The sequence below is a fragment of the Bicyclus anynana genome, chromosome 13 (genome assembly GCF_947172395.1).
Source record: "Bicyclus anynana chromosome 13, ilBicAnyn1.1, whole genome shotgun sequence".
In the NCBI taxonomy this organism is placed as follows: domain Eukaryota; kingdom Metazoa; phylum Arthropoda; class Insecta; order Lepidoptera; family Nymphalidae; genus Bicyclus; species Bicyclus anynana.
The window spans coordinates 15302020-15322006 of NC_069095.1; the positions used below are offsets into that span (position 1 = coordinate 15302020).

A 19987-nucleotide genomic window follows, 5' to 3' on the forward strand; every position below is an offset into this window, starting at 1 on the left:
ACAAAAGTTTCAGCGGGCGATGAAACAAAAACATCTTTACTGAAATTGTATCACTTTTGTTTGAAGGAGACTGTTTCATCTGTTTTATTTGTGTTTTATTTCTGGAGGTGAGAAAATTGGCAATCGACAGCTGGCAGCGGTCGCAGCGATATCGACCGATCGCATACTAGTGGCTACATCCAGCTTCGCTTGAATAAATACTCATACTTGTACAAAGGTAAACGCTAAGGTAGGTAAGGTATACGAGTTTATTTTTTTATTCTTTACAAGTTAGCCCTTGACTACAATTTCACCTGATGGTAAGTGATGATGCAGTCTAAGATGGAAGCGGGCTAACTTTTTAGGAGGAGGATGAAAATCCACACCCCTTTCGGTTTCTACACGGCATCGTACCGGAACGCTAAATCGCTTGGCGGTACGTCTTTGCCGGTAGGGTGGTAACTAGCCACGGCCGAAGCCTCCCACCAGCTAAGACCTGGACAAATTAAGAAAACCTCAATCTGCCCAGCCGGGGATCGAACCCAGGACCTCCGTTTTGTAAATCCACCGCGCATACCACTGCGCCACGGAGGCCGTCAAAAACGGACACGGAGGTCGAGTAAGCTTAGTATGAAAAGAAAGGATCTGAAAAGACGATTTTTTGGTTCACTTGGGCGTTGCTTAGGATCTTAAGATACCTTGCATGTTCTTGAGTACTATTCTACATTAAGTATGAGCTCTAATAAATTCATATTTAGCATTATTGCGCCGTGATAGCCCAGTGGATATGACCTGGCCTTATATGGCCTTCGAAGAGCGTAGGTTCGAATTCAGTCCATGGCATGTACCTCCAACTTTTCAGTTGTTTGCATTTTAAGAAATTAAATATCACGTGTCTCAAATGGTAAAGGAAGAACATCGTGAGGAAATCTGCATACCTGAGAATTTTCTTAGTTCTCTGCGTGTGTGAAGTCTGCCAATCTGCATTGGGCCAGCGTGGTAGACTATTGGCCAAACCCCTCTCATTCTGAGAGGAGACTCGTGCTTAGCAGTGAGTCGAATATGCGTTGTTAAATAAGAAAGGAGCGAAAAAGACTATTTTTTGGTTCCTTTGTCGGAACCTTGCATGCTGTTAAATACCTCCATTAAGTATGAGCTCTTAATATTGGTTTTTCTAATAAATTCACATTTATCATTACCATTATACCATTTAGGAATACAAATCACTATCACTAGTAAACTAACAATATATTGTTTGCATATTTCGAAAAGGGGCTTTAAAGGGGATCCTTTTTTGAACGTAATGAATGAGATTTAGAGCTCAAATTATAAAATGCCATTAATAATTCTAAGACAATGAATGCACTGGTTATTTGCCATAATTCTAAGGCTCTAAGTCAAACGCTTTGGGTTTGTAAATAAATCCGTTATAATATAATTATGATGACCAAGTGGCGTAGTGAGTAATGACCTTACTCTCTACATCCAAAGCCGTGGATCCGATTCCCACTACTGGAAATTATGTAAAACATCATTACACATTTGCTTTGGTAGCCCAAAGTAAACGTGTAATGAGGGTTTCTAGCGATGTCCAAATATATTTAGATATCCATAATAATATTATAAAGTGGGAAGATTTGTGTTTTTTAATGTAACGGATAAACGTAAAAGAACGAGTTTGAAAAATTCTTATACCAATAGGTAGCTACATTATTTGTGAGTAACATGGGCTTTTATCTTTCCCGTGTTCCCACGGAAATGGGAAATACGTGGGTGTAGCTGCGAGATTCTGTTGTTTTATAATATAATATTACATCATTCTAATGAACTTAGTGGTAACTTACGTAATAAGTATCTAAACAGTTTTTTAGTTTTAGTGGGAAAATTCTAAAGACAATAATAATTAAAGAGTACCACAAACAAAAGTCATTAACGAGCGAGCCAAACCACAATAACAACTACTTATAGTCAAAGAAGCCATAACTATTCTAATTGTAATTAATATACCTACCTACTTAAAGAAGTACGCCGACAAAGCTAATGATATTTTAATTGGACAAAGTCGGGAAAGTTATCTCTATAAAAATACATTAAAACATTCTTGTAAGTTTTACAATTAAAGGCATCACTTGAATAGACATGATGGGTTGTAATTTTACTTATTCCTCAATTTTCTAATTACACAACTTACAAAATTACACAACAACTTAGCAATTGAAAGAAAGAAAGTTTCAGTCACACTTTACTATCATCAATCATCATATCAGCCGATGGACGTCCACTGCAGGACATAGGCCTTTTGTAGGGACTTCCAAACATCCTGGGCCATCTGCATCCAACGAATCCTTGCGATTCGCTTAATGTCGTCAATCCACCTGGTCGGAGAGTCGACCAACACCGCGTTTTTAATGCGGGGTCGCTTTTAAAAAAATAATGTTCTATAAGGCATAACCTAGAAAAAGCCAACTCAGCATTCTGCCACATACTTCCTTTAAAAAGTATGCAGCACTCATTGAAAGTAAATATACACATACTTGAATTTCTTTGGCCACATCAGAAGTTGCAAGCGTTACATTAAAAAAAACACTAATATTAGACGTTGCGCCACGAAGGAAGTCTCTGAAAACTTGAACTAAAATTGACAGCTCCTTACACAAATGTCAATAAGACCGCCATTACTAAATGACATTGAGCGCCATAAAGACACTGCGCTGCGCCTAAGGGCCTTTTTTCGTGGCACGGAGTAAATAACAATGAAGGTTGTTACAAATTGCATAGACCATAGAGAAGCAATAGACCAATATCAATTCATATAGAAGCTCTTCGCTTATAACTTAACAACGCAATCCCCTCCGGAGCAAGTTGCAGGGGTTCCGTATAAAAGCATTAATTAATTTATCATACTCGTACAAGTGAAGTGAGGCGAACTGAACAGGGATTCACTATTCAAAGGGGATATTCGTTTTATTTGCGTATCAAACTTGCTACATTGCGATCAATGATTATTATCTAATATTAATATTATAATTATGAGGTTGATGAGTTTGTTTCTTAGTTTCACCGCATGTAATCTCTGAAAACGCCACTTAGATTCTAAAACTTTTTGTAGGTACATACTCGTATAATATGACATTTGTGGCGACATGAGCTTTTAAGAGGGAGAATGGGGATAGAGACTAGGTAGGGAAATTTTTTAGTAAAAGTTTAGTTTAGTTTTAGTAGAAAAAGTAGCAAGCGACCAACGACAAGTATCTCGAAGAGAAATAGACAAAATGTCGATTAATGGCAGCGAAGTTGTCCCAATCTCATTTCTTTCATCCCAACGCAATAAAAGAAATAGCGATATTTCAGGTTGTACCGCTATTGGTTATGTCTGTTTATTTTCAAGAGATATTGCGTTAGTCGCAGTTTAAGCCTACTGGTCTCTAAATTAAAATAAAATAAATAAAATTCGAACGGTAAGGAGCGACATATTGTCGACCAACAGTCTTAAAACATAATATATCGCTCTCTTTCGTTGCGGCGGAACGAAGGATAAAGAAATGTTTTTGATTTCGCCGCTATTCGTCGACGATATGTTTTTTCTCTCATCACGAGTTATTTTATAGACGCATCCCAAGCCTACAGTTGGTGCTACTAACTATACTTCCTTAATATATTCTACATTTGCTTCTTTGCACATGTCTGAGGTATTGGAACGAAACCATATGCTTAAGTCACTGGCAATCGAAACCGCAAAACAACAACAGTGGCGAGCAATTCATAGATACAATAATGCATTTCCAACCCTGAGGACTCATTGCAAACCTATATTGGAAAAGGAATTTTCATTTGGTATAAAGTGTAATGCCTCATCATATTCTTCAACATTATCAACCCATATTCGGCTCACTGCTGAGCTCGAGTCTCCTCTCAGAATAGGAGGTGTTAGGCACCACGGTAGGAGTCCACCACGGTAACCCAAATCGGATTGACAGACTTCACACACGCAAAGAATAAAGAAAATTCTCAGGTATGCAGGTTTCCTCACGATGTTTTCCTTCACCGTTTGAGACACGTGATATTTCATTTCTTAAAATGCACACAACTGAAAAGTTGGAGGTGCATGCCCCGGACCGGATTTGATCCCACACCCTCCGGAATCGAAGGCAGAGGTCGTATCCACTGGGCTATCACGACCCTGTGTAATGCCTACCCTAGTTAAAAACTTTGTGCAAGCTACAGCAATACTGCTTGGTAGCTGTAATAAGCACAGCGGTAGTATTTCCCCATACGAGTCTTTGTCATAAAGAGCTACGCAGTTTTCTTATTACGTTATTAAAGTTTTTAATGGGTAATACCGTTGGGTAATTCCAGCAATGTATATCCTATTTTAATTTCAATTGTAATTAAGGAAGTAGGTAAATCATTCGAAGGCGCCATCTCCTCATTTCAGTAAATTTATTTATTAATCGTCATTGACATTATAGCAATCAAATGAGCAACTAATTGCTACTTTGAATCGTATAAATTGAATTTGAATATATTTTTTGCATCAAATCTTTACTGCAAGGGAAAGGACGAGGTATGTATTTTACTTCTGTTTTATTTGTCGTCTCATTTGTAACCTATAAGGATATACTAAATTAATCGTTCTAATATTATAAACGCGAAAGTTTTTTTGGATGTTTGTTACTCTTTAACGCCGCAACTAGGTACTGAATCGATTTGGCTGAAATTTGAAATGGAAAACTTTACTCTGGATTAACACAAAGCTAAGCTACTTTTCATCCCGAAAAAATCCACGGTTCCCGAGGGATTTGCGAAAAACTAAATTTCACGCGGACGAAGTCGTGGGCGTCTGCTAGTCCTTTATATACAATATCACGGATATATATGCGCAGCATAAGTGATTTATGTTTTGTGTATATAAGTAATGTGTACCAAAGAGCAAGACAAACTCAAAAGACATACCCAAAAATAAAAAAATAGCAAATAAATTACTAATATTACACAAAAAGCAATAGATACAAAGATATATTTATGGAGAAGGTTTAGATAATTATGTATTCATAAGGTTTTCCATAAGCTAGATGAAATGTGACAATTATTTTCTATAATTTTATGCAATAAGTTCATTAAATTAGTAAAAGTTTACTGTAAGAACTGTGGACGTATTTGCCATCCATGAAACTGAGGCGGGTCGCTGGCCTAAAATAAATCCACCATTTTGTAATTAAGCAAAGTATTCATAATTGAAAGGCGTCGGCCATTTTTTTTAATTAGGCTTACCGAGAATACTTGGCAAGCCGAGACCCTCAGGCGGTTGATAAAATTAACGCATCTCTGTCATTGTCTAAGATCTACTTGACTCAAGCATTCTTAACTTTGAAGATTTTTTAAACCATGGAAGAAATAGAGAGCTGTGTGTGTATTTGTGTGTCTATGTCCATGGGGTCGTAGTTTTCAATTTCCCTACGTATTCTCGTAGGATCTGAGTGCCTAGTGGGAGTTTTCAATATTTTTATACTGTTAATATCGCGTTAACGTAAGTGCGAATTAATATGGAATTAAAACAGTTGTGCAGTAGTGCCACTAGATGGCGATGTTTCAATTCCTTAGAAATTCGCGTTTACGTTAACGCAATCGTTACAGTATCAAACTGTCACTAGGCTCTCTGATCTAGAAAGTTTTTATCTATGGATAATGAAAATTAGTTAGGGGTATAAAAAAAGACATAACTATACCTACCTACCTAACTTTTACACAGTTAAAATACCTACATTTCTAGAGAGATGGGGATTTTTCTTTCTACCTTCGAAAATCATCTGAGTTTCAGTCCTCCTACTACGGAGTACAGGTTAAATCATCGATCTCTATCATGATTAAGCAATAACATAATATTCCCGCCAAGTATACAAGAAAGAGGTAGTTCAATTTGCCAGGGGAACATTAAAAATATGCTGATGATGAAAGATATAACATATTTTTTTTTTCAGATGAAATACATAATCATCTTCACGGCATTGGTAGCGCTCGTCACCGGCGACGCGCACTGGGACGAATCCGGAAAATACCGGATCGTGGACGACGATGTCGCCGTCAAAGTGACCATACCGGACGACCCGGTCGAGTTCGTCCATGTCCCGTTGCATGCGATCTGGCCAGATGCTTTCCGGTATCCGCTGTTGGGACGACCGGTCGTTTTTCCAGTTATATCGCCAGTTGTAGCGAAAGTTGAGAGCCCCTACCATTATTCGTATAAGCAAGTGACCAAATTATAACCTATGAATAAAATGTTGGAAAACTGGAATAGTTTTCTTTTTTATTTGTTTATTTAGTTTATATAGCCATCTAGAAGATGAAAGTATACACTGCTTTCTCGAGAAGTGATATTTTTATATCATCATCATCATTATCAACCCATATTCGGCTCACTTCTGAGCTGGAGTCTCCTCTCAGAATGAGAGGGGTTAGGCCAATAGTCTACCACGCTGGCCCAATGCGGATTGGCAGACTTCACACACGCAGAGAATTATGAAAATTCTCAGGTATACAGGTTTCCTCACAATTTTTTCCTTCACCGTTTGAGACACGTGATATTTAATTTCTTAAAATACACACAACTGAAAAGTTAGAAGTGCATGCCCCGGGGCTGGATTCAAACCCACACCCTTTGGAATAGGAGCCTGAGGATTTTTTACGTTTAACGGACGCTTTTTTAACGTCCGTTATAAAAACCTCTCGTGCGAATGAGGGCTATTCCTATTTATGTGACATTTTATCAAGAAAATAAAATCAAAAGGTATTGTGAAGCTAACAGGGAAAGGTACATACGTATAGCAGATATACAGTGGAAATTCCATCGCATGAATGTTTGAACAGCGCTCGATGCAGTCTGCACGCGACGTCGATTGTACAGCCACAGGTAACGGGCGACTGGGGAATGCAACCCACTACCCACGGGGTATTTCGTGATTGCTATTTCGCATTCGAACTATGGAAATTGACATGGTATTTGCTGATTTTGTATGTAAAAATTAGTAGTAGTTGTCGTTCATTCACGTCGTTCGTTCGTTCTATGAAATACAGCCTTTTTTTCAAGTGACAAACTCCGTGGCGCAGTGGTGAGCGCGGTGGATTTACAAGATGGATGTCCTGGGTTCGATCCCCGGCTGGACCGATTGAAATTTTCTTAATTGGTCCAGGTCTGACTGGTGAGAGGCTAGTAGTACGGGAATGAGAACTGTGCGGGTGAAACCGTGGAGCATTTACTAGTAGAGTCATAAAAACCGCTCGATACAGTTAGCACGGCGAACTAAAATAAAAATATATATTTATTGACGGCTCGCACGCAAGCTGTTCGAACTTTGATATTATGAAAAACATATCTTTTTTTGATTTTCGAAAATTGTGCCTTAAAACGAACTCAACAGCAATGCTAACAGGTTTGAAACAATCATTATTATAATACTAATTCAATTATAATTTTAAGAAACTAAATATCACGTGTCTCAAACGGTAAAGGAAAAACATCGTGAGGAAACCTGCATACCTAAGAATTTTCTTGATTCTCTACTTGTGTGAAGTATGCCAATCCGCATTTGGCCAGCATGGTGAACTACACTGGCCAAATACGGTTTTAACCCCTCTCAATCTGAGAGGAGACTCGTGCTCACCAATGAGCCGAATGTGGGTAGTTAATGCCTGATCAGCCGATAGACGTCCACTGCCGGACATAGGCCTCTTGCATGGACCTCCAAGCACAACGATCTCGAGCCGCCAGCATCCAGCGGCTCCCTGCAACCCGCTTGATATCCTCGGTCCACCTAGTGGGAGGTCGCCATTCCAGCACCTTGAGACCCCAACGTCCATCGGGTCTTCGACTATGTGGCCCGCCCATTGCCACTTCAGCTTCGCGACTCGCTGAGCTATGTCTGGCTTTATGTATGGTTTGTCTGCGGATCTCCTCATTCCTGATTCGATCACGCAGAGAAACTCCAAGCATAGCTCGCTCCATCGCCCGCTGAGTGACTCTGAGCTTTCTAATAAGGCCCATAGTCAGCGACCAAGTCTCGGATCCGTATGTCATCCGCAGAGTCGCAGAGTCCTCAACACTGGGTGGAGCGGTACATAAGCATTAGTCATGATCTAGGGTAGGTGTTGGGTAGGGTAGGGTAGTTCATAATTTAGGGTAGTTAATGGATCTAGGGTAGTTAATGAACCATATTACTGGCAAGTGGGCTAAAATAAATTGTCTATACATTTTAAAATTAATACAATAAAATAGCTAAAAAAAAAAAATAAATAAAATATCTTAGGTGCTACAAATTTAAATAATATGTTAAAGTTCGATAGTATAATAGGTGAGTATGCAAACACAGACGCTATTTAAATTTTAATAGAGTCTATAGAGTGCACCTGCTTCAAATAATTCTCTAGCCAAAGTCGTGCAGCTAATCGACGTAATACGTCGCATGCAGGCCGCGTCGAGTGATCAATAATTCTTGCAAACTTTGCTTCGGTCTTGGTGTTACCGTGCCTTTAGAGGAAACAGCCTTGTTTGCACTTGTTAGCTTCTAGAGGGTTTGATCGTGAGGGTTAGACGTAGCTATTCCTTTAAAGTTTAGTTTAGTTGCTAGTGGCGATAACTGAAACTGCCATATAGTTGCAGTTTCAGATCATCAGTTTTGTTTTTCACCTAAGAAATTCCCAGAAGTCTTGAGTTGGAGAATTGTTGTTGTTGTTGATATCCTCGTGCCTCAGACCAGGTCGTTAGTTCCGATTATTAATTATATTTTTTTCTATTCTTTACAAGTTAAACTGGATCGATTAACAAAACCTCAATCGGCCCAGCCGGGTATAGAACTCATGACCTCCGCTTGTAAATCCACCGCGCATACCGCTGTAACACAGAGGCCGTCTAATGGTGGTCGTTAATGAATTTAACAATATCGCCATAAATACGCCAACCCGCGTGGGAGTAGCGTGGTGGGTCAAACCTCCATTTCCCCTAAGGAGGGAGGCCTGGCCCTATAGTGGGTAGTTAAATGGGGCTGATAATGATAGCTACATGCAGGTCTTAAAAAATCTGCATGTTCCATATTTTTGTAATAATAAATGTATACTAATATTATAAAGCTGTTTGTTTGTTTGTTTGTTTGCTTGAACGCGCTAATTTCAGAAAGTACTAGTCCGATTTGAAAAATTATTTCAGTATTAGATAGCCCATTTATTGCGAAATGCTATAGGCTATATATTTTCCCCGTATTTCTACGGAAACAGGAACCACGCGGGCGAAACCGTGCGGCGTCAGCTAGTGATTTATAATATACCCTTTTAAACTATGAATGATTTTCTTTTAAAATCTGTAGTATAACTAGATGAGATTCGATCAGCAAAGGGAGGGTGTTTTTTATTGATGTTAAGTGAAGCGAATAGTTTAGATAGCAGTTTGTGGGAAAACCATATTAAATGACGGTTTTTAGTGACGACATAATATCATAAAAATATGTAAAAAGTTGTGCTATTTCCGAATCGTTAGCTAACGATAGTTAACGGGGACTATCACTGATATAGAAGATAGCTGATGTTGTAGGGACTGTTGTTACAGTGTAGGGATAACATGTTATATTAGCGTCTTATTTACGACAGCGGAAATTGTGACTGAAGCCTCATGACAATTATTATGAGGAGGAAAATTGCATTTTTCGGGCATCTGCATAGGGGATCCCTCTATGAGTTTCCTAGGTTGATCCTAGAAGATAAGATATCGTGTAAACTCCTGGAAGACAGCGAAGAAAGTGGATAGATAATGTCAAAGTGTGGACCAAGTTAACATTCACACAGCCTAAAAATATTGCAAAAGACAGAAAGAGTTTTCTACCCATGACCGCCAAACTTCAGTTGGAAGAAGGCACTTAATGATGATGAATTACGCATTTCCCTTTGCCGAGAAAATACGTAAGGCAACTGTTAGTCATATCGCTATCAACCCATATACGGCTCACTCCTAAGCTCGAGTCTCCTCTCAGAATGAGAGGGGTTAGGCCAATAGTCAACCACGCTGGCCCGGATTGGCGGACTTCACACACGCAGAGATTGAGAAATTCTCTGGTATGCAGGTTTCCTCACGATGTTCACCGTTCACCGTTCACCTTCACCGTTAGAGACACGTGATATATAATTTCTTAAAATGCACACAACTGAAAAGTTGGAGGTGCCTGCCCCAGACCGGATTCGAACCCACACCCTCCGGAATCGGAGGCAGAGGTCATATCCACTGGGCTATCACGGCTTTTAGTTAGTCAAATATTAAATAAGTATTTCTAAAAGCATGGCAATAGTATTGCGTAATCTATTATTATGTATATGAGTACTCACTCTGCGGAAGTACCTTTGAGTCCATACTGTGCGGACTCAAAGGCTGTTTGATGCCTTTACGTATGACGATAAGTACTTAACTTGCCCGCACGAAGTGCAGTTAACCGTAAAATAGTAGTTTGTTAAAAGTTATGCGAATATTAACAACAGCTTTTTTTCACAGTTCGTTGTATGTTTCAGTGAACTCGACGCTGCAAATATTTATGCATCGGTTTTTATTTCAATTTCCGGGATTTTTTGGGTTCGACACTTAAAAAGGAAAATACGGAATCCGTAGGGAATATTTTTTTTGTTAGTAACAAGTTATTTCTAAGATGGAAGGGGGCTAACTTTTTATGAGGATGAAAATCCACACATCTTTATATTTTATTATCCGTCTGATAGTTTTTAAACAGCCTTTTTTCAGGAATGTACTTGGCTTGATTGCGCAAATTAGGCAAATACTATTGGAAACTATGGAGTCTAGTCCACAGTTGCTTTAGGAGGTAGTGTAGTTTCTGTTTCCGTGAGAATACAGGGATAAAATAATCTATGACACTCACAAATAACGTGGCATTCTAGTGGTACAAGATTTTTCAAAATTGTGTGTTGGTTTAGTGGATCCAAAGATTATATAACACAGTATAGATATGCCGAAAACATAAATTGATAGATAAACTAACCTAAATCGAATCCGCAATCAATAACTGACTACAAGCCATACAAATTCTAAAACCTTTTAAGTTCTAGTAAAGGAATTTTAAAGTTTTGAATATGTTTTTGTTTTTATTGAAACGTTCCGGACGCTAACAAACCCTGACAACACTTTTATTATTTTAACAACTTTGCTAACTGTTTTATTTCAAGCCTGAGAGCTTCGGAAACTTATTTATCGTTAAAGAGTAACGTATTAATAAACTTTAGTAAAAACACGAAGAGCGTATTTGCAAAATATTTCAAACAATTGACTTGTTTTTAAGTTTAGAACTAAAGAACATCTAAAAACCAAAAACCGAACCCTTATTTAGCGAAAGAGTTCGTCCAAATGATCATCATCATTCACCAGTGAGCCGAATATGGGTTGCAAATCATCATTAGCAACCTATAATCGGCTCACTGAGCACGAGTCTCCTCTCAGAACGAGAGGGCGTAGGCCAATAGTCCACCACGCTGGCCCAATGCGGATTGGCAGACTTCAAACACATAGAGAATTGAGAAAATTCTCAGGTATGCAGGTTTCCTCACGATGTTTTCCTTACCGATTGAGACACGTGATATTAAATATCTTAAAGTGCACATAACTGAAAAGTTGAAGGTGCATGCCCCGGACCGGATTCTAAGTTACGCCCTCCGATTCGAAGGCAGAGGTCATTTCCACTGGGCTCACGTCTCTGCATTGAGATATCAAGTAAATTAACAGCAAATACTGAGGTCTGCAATCATTAATGAAAAGTTAACAAGTAATAGTTGAGCAAGTGACAATAACTACGGAACCCCACACTACGCGTAGCCAGACTCGCAGTTGGATGCTTTTTATTATACTGTTGCAACAATGTACTGCGACCGGAGGTTGGAGTCACACCAATTATACAGCAGATAGTGGCAGATAGCCGATATTTTAGTTATAACGACAACGTTTATGACACTGCAGTGTTAATTACATAATAATTGGAACATTAATCAAAGCTGTAATTGTGTTGCTTTTACTAATTACGACGTACATTATTAAGCATTACTTTGGGTATAATTACGAGTTTAATGAACAATTGATGTCATATTGTAACATACGTGGTATAAAAAGGCCTCTCTATTTTGGTTTGGTTCATCATCATCATCATTAACAGGCGATGGACGTCCACTGCTGGATACCTGGCTGGTCTTGAGCCGCCAGCATCCAGCGGCTTCCTGCAACCTACTTGGTGTCAGTCCACCTAGTGGGGGGTCGACCAACACTGCGCTTTCCGATGCGACTACTACTAGAGTCTGTTTTCTACAGACTCTAGAAGTAGTAGTAGAAAGTTTAAGTAGAATCTGTTTTCTATTACTACTAGAGTCTGTTTTCTGCAGACTAGTAGTTGTAGAAAACAGACTCTAGACGGGCATTCTATACAGCTTTCCATTGCATATTATGATGAGGTCCAAGGGATATTTATAACAGATTACTGCGATACCTGACAGTCCTATTAATGGAGGAGAAATGAGATTAAACATCCCTGAGCACACTCTCCAAATCTAAGGTATTTTAGGATAATAATATATAAATAAATATTTATTTATTTTACCATTATATTTAATAATGGTAATAATATCTTGATTTACCATTATATTGACCATTATATTTAATAATGGTAATAATATTTTGAAGTCAAAATTGAAAAGGCTTTTTTTTTTGTAGAACCTAACCTCGGATATCTTGAACTTGCTCATAGGTGATAGTTTTATTCCGTCAATTTTTGCTTTATAAAGTAAATTTTGATTTTCAAATAATTTAATTTGTACTTATTACTACAGAACCTACAGAAAACCAATTACATCCGGAAAAACACAACGTAAAGGGTAGGTATTATATGGTATAATAACGAAATAACTTTCTGCCGCCCCTACAGGAGCGCGGAACTTGTAACCGCATTATCTAGATATAATTCAGGTGTACACAAGTAGGTACACACAACTCCACTCGGCTGATTGCCGTTTGTTATCGCTGTAGGCGCCATCATGTTTTTCTATGGGGTCGTTAAACTTCTATTATGCATACATTTGTCGGGAAAATATGACTTGATGTTGTTTACGTTGGAGCATTTGAAAAATGATAACGGAGATTTCAAGCTATTTCGAGAACAATTTTGTATACTTGTTTTTTTAGTGAAAAGTTGTCTTATATGTAAAGATTATACTGGCTGGCGTCACGATACGATACGCTGCCGCATATCAGCCAAATTGTATCGAAGCGAAGGATTTTTAACCTATTGCGTAGCTTTGAGCACGGTGACCGATTTAAGAAATTCCGTAACGAAAATAAACCTAACACCCAAGCCGTTCATCAAGTTAACACATTTCAACGTTATCATATCGACTGAACAGGACAAGTTGTATGTAACTAAGGGGCAAAACTTGTTAAACCAGAGTTTGAGTCAGTTCGTTCAGAGATTCCAGCTCATTATTTATTCTAAAGAAAAAAATACTGCATAAATAAAATAAATAAATAATGGAAGACCAGCGCTGAGTTGGTGGATCCATCACTAGCGTAGCACATGCTGAGTGGTGACCATTTTGGTACCACACAAGAAAGCTAAGATAGCTTTCTTTAACAACTTTTAATTTTAGTTTTCTTTATTTAAAATATTTTTTATTGTCTTTTATATACCTATACACAATAGGTATATAAAAGACAATAAAAAATAATTTAATTGTTGTTGTTGTGTGTGTTCAATAAAATATTTTTTTTCTTTCTTTTATAATTTTAAGAGTTAAAAATTAGAAAACAAATTAATAAAGGAATGTTAAATCTAGGTTCAAAAAATACCTACATAACGATGGAATTGTTTTTAAACACGTATTCCTATTTCCATAGTCTAAAATGCAAACGTATTCCAATTCGTAGGTGCTACGAAATGATTAGTGAGCGAGGAATATCACTGAAATAACAGTAGAGCAGCGTTCGCAGGTATAACTTGCACATTTTGGCTGCTGGCCGGTAACCAAAACGTTTTCAAAACGTGCCAAAATGTGGTTTATTGTTGCGCGAATAACTTTTGGACAGCAGGTGTGCAAAGGTGCAAAATGCACCTTATTACAAAAACATAAAGGCGACTGCATCTTGTTAGTGCAGTTCTTTAGTTAGATGCTCGCGTTGCTAAATAAGAGATCTTAGGTTCGATTACTAGATTTGGTGTTGGTGAATCTATACTAATATTATAAAGCTGAAGAGTTTGTTTGTTTGATTGAACGCGCTAATCTCAGGCACTACTGGTTCGACTTGAAAAATTCTTTCAGTGTTAGATAGCCCATTTATCGAGAAAGGCTATAGGCTATATCTTATCCCCGCATTTCTACTGGAACGGGAACCACGCGGATGAAACCGCGCGGCGTCAGCTAGCTGAAAAGATATATTAATTTATAGTATTTCTAATTTAAAGTATTTCTTCAACATTTTTAATCCGAACTCCTAATATGAAATACTCCTTCAACGTCTGTGTCCTACCTCTTTCAATTATAGCAAGATAGTTCGAGATCCGGCATAAGAAATATATTCATTATCAACCCATATTCGGCTCACTGCTGAGGTCGAGTCTCCTCTCAGAATGAGAGGGGTTAGGCCACTAGTCCACCACGCTGGCCCAATGCGGATTGGCAGACTTCACACAGGCAGAGAACTAAGAAAATTCTCTGGCATTCAGGTTTCCTCACGATGTTTTCCTTCACCGTTTGAGATACGTGATATTTAATTTCTTAAAATGCACACAACTGAAAAGTTGGAGGTGCATGCCCCGGACCGGATTCGAACTTACACCCTCCGGATTCGGAGGGAGAGGTCATATCCACTGGGCTATCAAGGCTCTTAAGAAATATATACACTCATCTTATATTTAAGAAATATATACCCTCATCTTATATTTATTTGTTATAAGAAATAAATGATAGAAAATATTCACATTGACACACTGCCTAGTTAAATTACATTGACACATTGCACATAGGTTGCCTAATTAAATTGCGGCCGAACAGTATTAAATGATAGCCACATACCACAAGGCCATATGACTGGCCGCAATTAAACTAGGCAACCTATTAGTAATGAGTCACTGTGAATATTATCCATGATTTATTTCTTATACGGCGCTTTATATTTCTCAACGGTCAAGTCGATTGTAGTCACCGACGTCACGGCGACAGTTGACGGCTGTCGTCGACTGCAGTCGTTGGTAGCAGTTGCCAGCTGTCGTTGGCAACGTTGTGCTTGTGTGCATAAACCCTAAGTCTATTTACCATTAAATAGCTTTCGGACTTACGACCGACCATTAAACAAGTTGTTAATTTAGGGTTAGTTTGTCTTAGTGTACCTATAATTAAAAGTTCGATAGCCAAAGGTACAGGAACTATCGAGTATAGGGCTTAGGACTTATTACCCATTAAAACTGGCCTATTCAGAATTTTGGTCTTTATTATCAACCTATTAAAATAAACCTCTAATCTATATCTGAAGAGTTTGTTTGTTAGTTTGTTTGTTTGTTTTATTGAACGCGCTAATCTCAGGAACTACTGATCCGATTTAAAAAATTCTTTCAGTGTTGGATAGCCTATTTATTGAGGAAGGCTATAGACTATATATTATCCCCGTAGGCGCGGCTGACGCGACGTCAGCTAGTCAATAGATAAATGTCATCTACCTACTGTATGATATCCACAACTAGGTATCGGATGACATTTGTTACATAGAATCTCAATTTTGTATATGCCAACTAGCATATGTCAAAGATAGTGAATTAGCCTGCAGGTTTCACGGACCAGCATGGACTAATAGGATTGCAACTTAACCAAATATAACGTCATTTTCGAAAATAATTGTACAGGCTTAGGTATTTACGTATTGGTTTACTTTTTTTGTGTAAGTTAGCTTTATAGCTAAAAATTCGTTAGCCCATATTATGCTCCTAACATAGGTAGGTACCTACATAACTACGATTGGGATTTATCGAGTATGAAATATGTCTAGGAGTTCCCAGGTTTTTCAGTGACCGGCAAGGCTTATGGGATCGCAACTTACTTACCAGCTTCTTTAAAGCTAAAGTAGCAGTAAAGAAGACTTTATTTTTCAGTGAATAAGACCGTCACTTTTGACTTATGACGTTACTTTGACTGTTACTTACGATGAAGAAACTGGCCGTTAGTTGTTGTAGTTTCGTTGCATAAGTTTTGTTTGTGTTAGTGTAAGTTAGGTATAACCTCATGACGTCATAAAGCACACGCGGCGTTGGCGGCGTGCCAGCGACGTGTCCAGCGCGACACGACACCATGTCCAACATGTCACGCACTAGTGTGTTATACAGCTGCCGTAGCTTGCTTCGTCAAATTGATAGTTACAGCTACAGTACACAATAATCTAGCTATATACTTACAACGAAATATCGCTTGACTTACCAAAGAGTAGGTGATTTATAATTAGTAGATGTCCGCTAAAACGGATTTTGAGATAGGGCCGGATTATGGCCATGGCTGTTTCGGTAGGTTTGTTTTTGTTTTTCAAAATTCTTTATTATACAGAAATATTATTCACAAGCATGTTTTTACACAAATAACATACAGTTAACATAACACTAGAATTAGGTACTAACTAAGGCTAACTTACACCTATTTTAGTTAACGGCTATGTACTTAAAACTATTTAAATTTTAACATTTAACAAACGTAATAAAAATTAATACATAATGAAATAACATTATTGCGGTATATTTGGAACTATATCCGCTTTTTACTAGAAAAAATTATAAAAAAGAAGGTATACAGCAATAATTATTGCATACGATGTTGATACATAAGCCGGACGAAAGCGTCGAACCTCACAGCGCTAGCGAAAAGGCACGATAATACGCGAGTCGTCAGCGACGGAGCAATAGTGATGTGACCGGCAATGCATTCCGTATCTATCGATAAATGGCACTTTGGCAATGTTTATTATATGATAATGTGTTTATTGTATTTATTAATTTATTGTTTCGGTAGGTACTTGCACAAGATCGTCACAAGAGGAGGGAGGTCTCGATCTGCCACGAGTGTGGTGTGCCAGAGGACACGGTGCGTCACATCCTGGCAGACTGTGTGTGATGGGCTCCGCAAAGGCACTCACTTGTGTCTTTTTTATATTATTCTTTACAAGTTAGCCCTTGATTACAATCTCACCTGATGGTAAGTGATGATGCAGTCTAAGATGGAAGCGGGTTAACTTGTTAGGAGGAGGATGAAAATCCACACCCTTTTTCGGTTCCTACACGACATCGTAGCGGAACGCTAAATCTTTTGGCGGTACATCTTTGTCGGTAGGGTGGTAACTAGCCACGGCCAAAGCCTCCCACCAGCCAGACCTGGACCAATTAAGAAAATCTCAATCGGCCCAGCCGGGGATCGAACCCAGGACCACCGTCTTGTAAATCCACCGCGCATACCACTGCGCCACAGAGGTTGTCAAAAACTTCAGGAAGACTTCTCACTGTCGAGCGTTTTCATCTACATGCTCGATAGCGAAGAAGAATGGTCGTTGCCTCCTTTTGTGAGACCATCATCCGCTTAAAGAAGGCAGCGGAGCAGCAGAGAGAGCGGGCGCCTGGTACTGACCTGCTACGCAGAAGAAGAAGGGGTTGTACAAGGCGTTATGCGACCCTCCGTCCACCCTCGTAGACACCGAGTGAAGCGACGAGCGACGGGGTGTGAAAGTACCTGCACTCGCGATCCTTTTACATCCCAATAGGACGCAGGTGGCGCCGTCTGGGTTTTAGTGGGTATTCTGGTAAGTCAACGTGTCCCACGGGATGTCGGCCGGATTATGGAGGTCTAAGAGTATACAGGGTGTCCCGTAATTAATGGATAAAACGCAAATGGTAGATACACCACCTAATTATCTAAAACTAATTTGAATAGTTTTCCAAAAATCCTTAGGGTGACCAAGTTATATTTTGTTTTTCGGGGTTTTCAAAATTTTCTAGTGGTAGGTAATTTAAATCGTAATGTTAAACAAAAATCTGATCTTCAAAATCTAAATTCCAGCAGCTACAGCATTAAAAAAACTGATTCGAGATAGAAATTTTTGAAAAATCCAAATAAAAAATCTAGCTTGCTCAACCTAGGGATTTTTGAAAAACTATTCAAATTAGTTTTAGATAATTAGATGGTATATCTACCATTTGCGTTTATCCATTAATTACGGGTCACCCTGTATAGAAGTACTCTTTGTAAAGAAACTTATACAAGTGCGCCCACTGATCTGCATCGAACGGGTCACACGTATCCACCGTAAAATTTAAAACCCATTTTTTTGACAGGCAAAAAACCCAAAACAAAAATATGCTTAGTATAATGCGATTTGTCCCAACGTACAATGCGGTTATGTAGACGCTATCTTTAAGTAAAAGATGTCTAAAATATATAATTTAGCTAATCTTAACCGCGCAAAGCGGCAAAGCGGCAAAGACGTAAGACAGTAATCTGACCGTGGCACGCTTGGCGACTCGCCAGCGCCTGTGGCGCCGTCACTCGCTATCTGCCGCTGCACTGCGGACTTTGTATGTGTTAACATCACATTATACTGCACCGACGTTTGCACTTTAATAAGCTCAAACTTTGGACGTGAAAGAAAGAAAGAAAGTTATCTATTGGTCTATAGGAACATAATATAAGACTGACACGTCTGTCTGTTCGAAATCAATTTAAAACTACTGAACAAATTTGTATGCAGTTCTCACCAATAGATAGAGTGATTCACGAGAAAGGTTTTGATATAGTATTTGTGGATACTTTGTGTTTTTTTTAATTTTACAACAATTGATTGGAGTCTCGGAAAAGGTGAAGTTGGGAGATTTCATGAAAAACTTCAACTTCGAGATATAAAAACAATGTATGGTAGGATATTCCTCTTTTAGATATCCTTTAAAAAGACAATGATGGCACATGTTTATCTTTTAAGGTTAACTTACTATACCTACCTTCTATAAAAAATCGTTATAAAATTCATTGGTAAATTATTACCTATTATATAGCTCGCGGACGACGCAGATGTACGCTACATAAATATATAACAACTAGCGGACCCGCTCAAGCTTCGCTTTGACTTATTAATTTATTTATTTGCACTTCTTCCCTATCCCTATCTTACACTACCCGAGTCCTACCCCTACCCCTACCCTACCCCTACAACTACCCTACCGCTACCCCTACCCTACCCCTACCCTACCGCTACCCTACCCCTACCCTATCCCTATACCATACCCCTACCCTACCACTACCCTACCCTAGGGTTTAGGGGTTTGAAAAATAGATGTTGGACACGAGAATTTTATATATTAGATATACCTATACATCCAAACGACAGAACGATATCGTGTAGGATAATTTGCAAACTCAGCGAGAATAATCGCTTGCAAATTAGCATGTAGTAGTAATTACTTTTGTTAGCAAAATGTTCCGTCTAAATTGTTCTTCGAGCGAGATTTCAGTGAAACCGCGAGTTTTACGATTTTCCCCCATTTTCCCGACTCTAATTGCAGTTAATGACAGGGATTCGCATGCTAAGGATACCACTATACCTGATGTCGCTAACTATAAGTAGGCCTATTTTCTGCCCTGATGTGTACTTACGTAGAGATAATGATAGATTGTAATTTGTAAAACTTGGGGCTAAACTGCTACATTACACACGAAGTAGTTTTACTCACAAGCTTTATCGAGGTATAAAATTTAACTGATTTATACTGGGTTCTAAGGCGTCGTGCACTTTACTTTCATAACGATTCCGAGAAAATAATCTAATACTAATTAATAAATTATTTTTTTCTGATTTAAATATGAAATTTGTACATATCTGAATATTTCGTTTTCTTTTAGGCTATATCGTTTAGTCTAGCCTGTTTAGACGATTAACCTACTTATAAATTGAGATATTTTTGTTTTTGTAGTCTCG

At 38.5% G+C, this 19987-nt stretch overlaps 1 protein-coding gene and 1 long non-coding RNA gene across 4 annotated transcripts in view; one reads left to right on the forward strand and one right to left on the reverse strand.

The window, feature by feature from the left end:
- The window catches only part of LOC112044159 (uncharacterized), a 232269-nt gene that overhangs the window by 71444 nt on the left and 140838 nt on the right, over positions 1 to 19987 (reverse strand). The window lies entirely within an intron of this gene.
- Positions 3782 to 6271, forward strand: LOC128198618 (uncharacterized). Its single transcript, XR_008251347.1, has 2 exons — positions 3782 to 4543; positions 5958 to 6271. It is a non-coding gene; the product is annotated as an uncharacterized LOC128198618 (long non-coding RNA).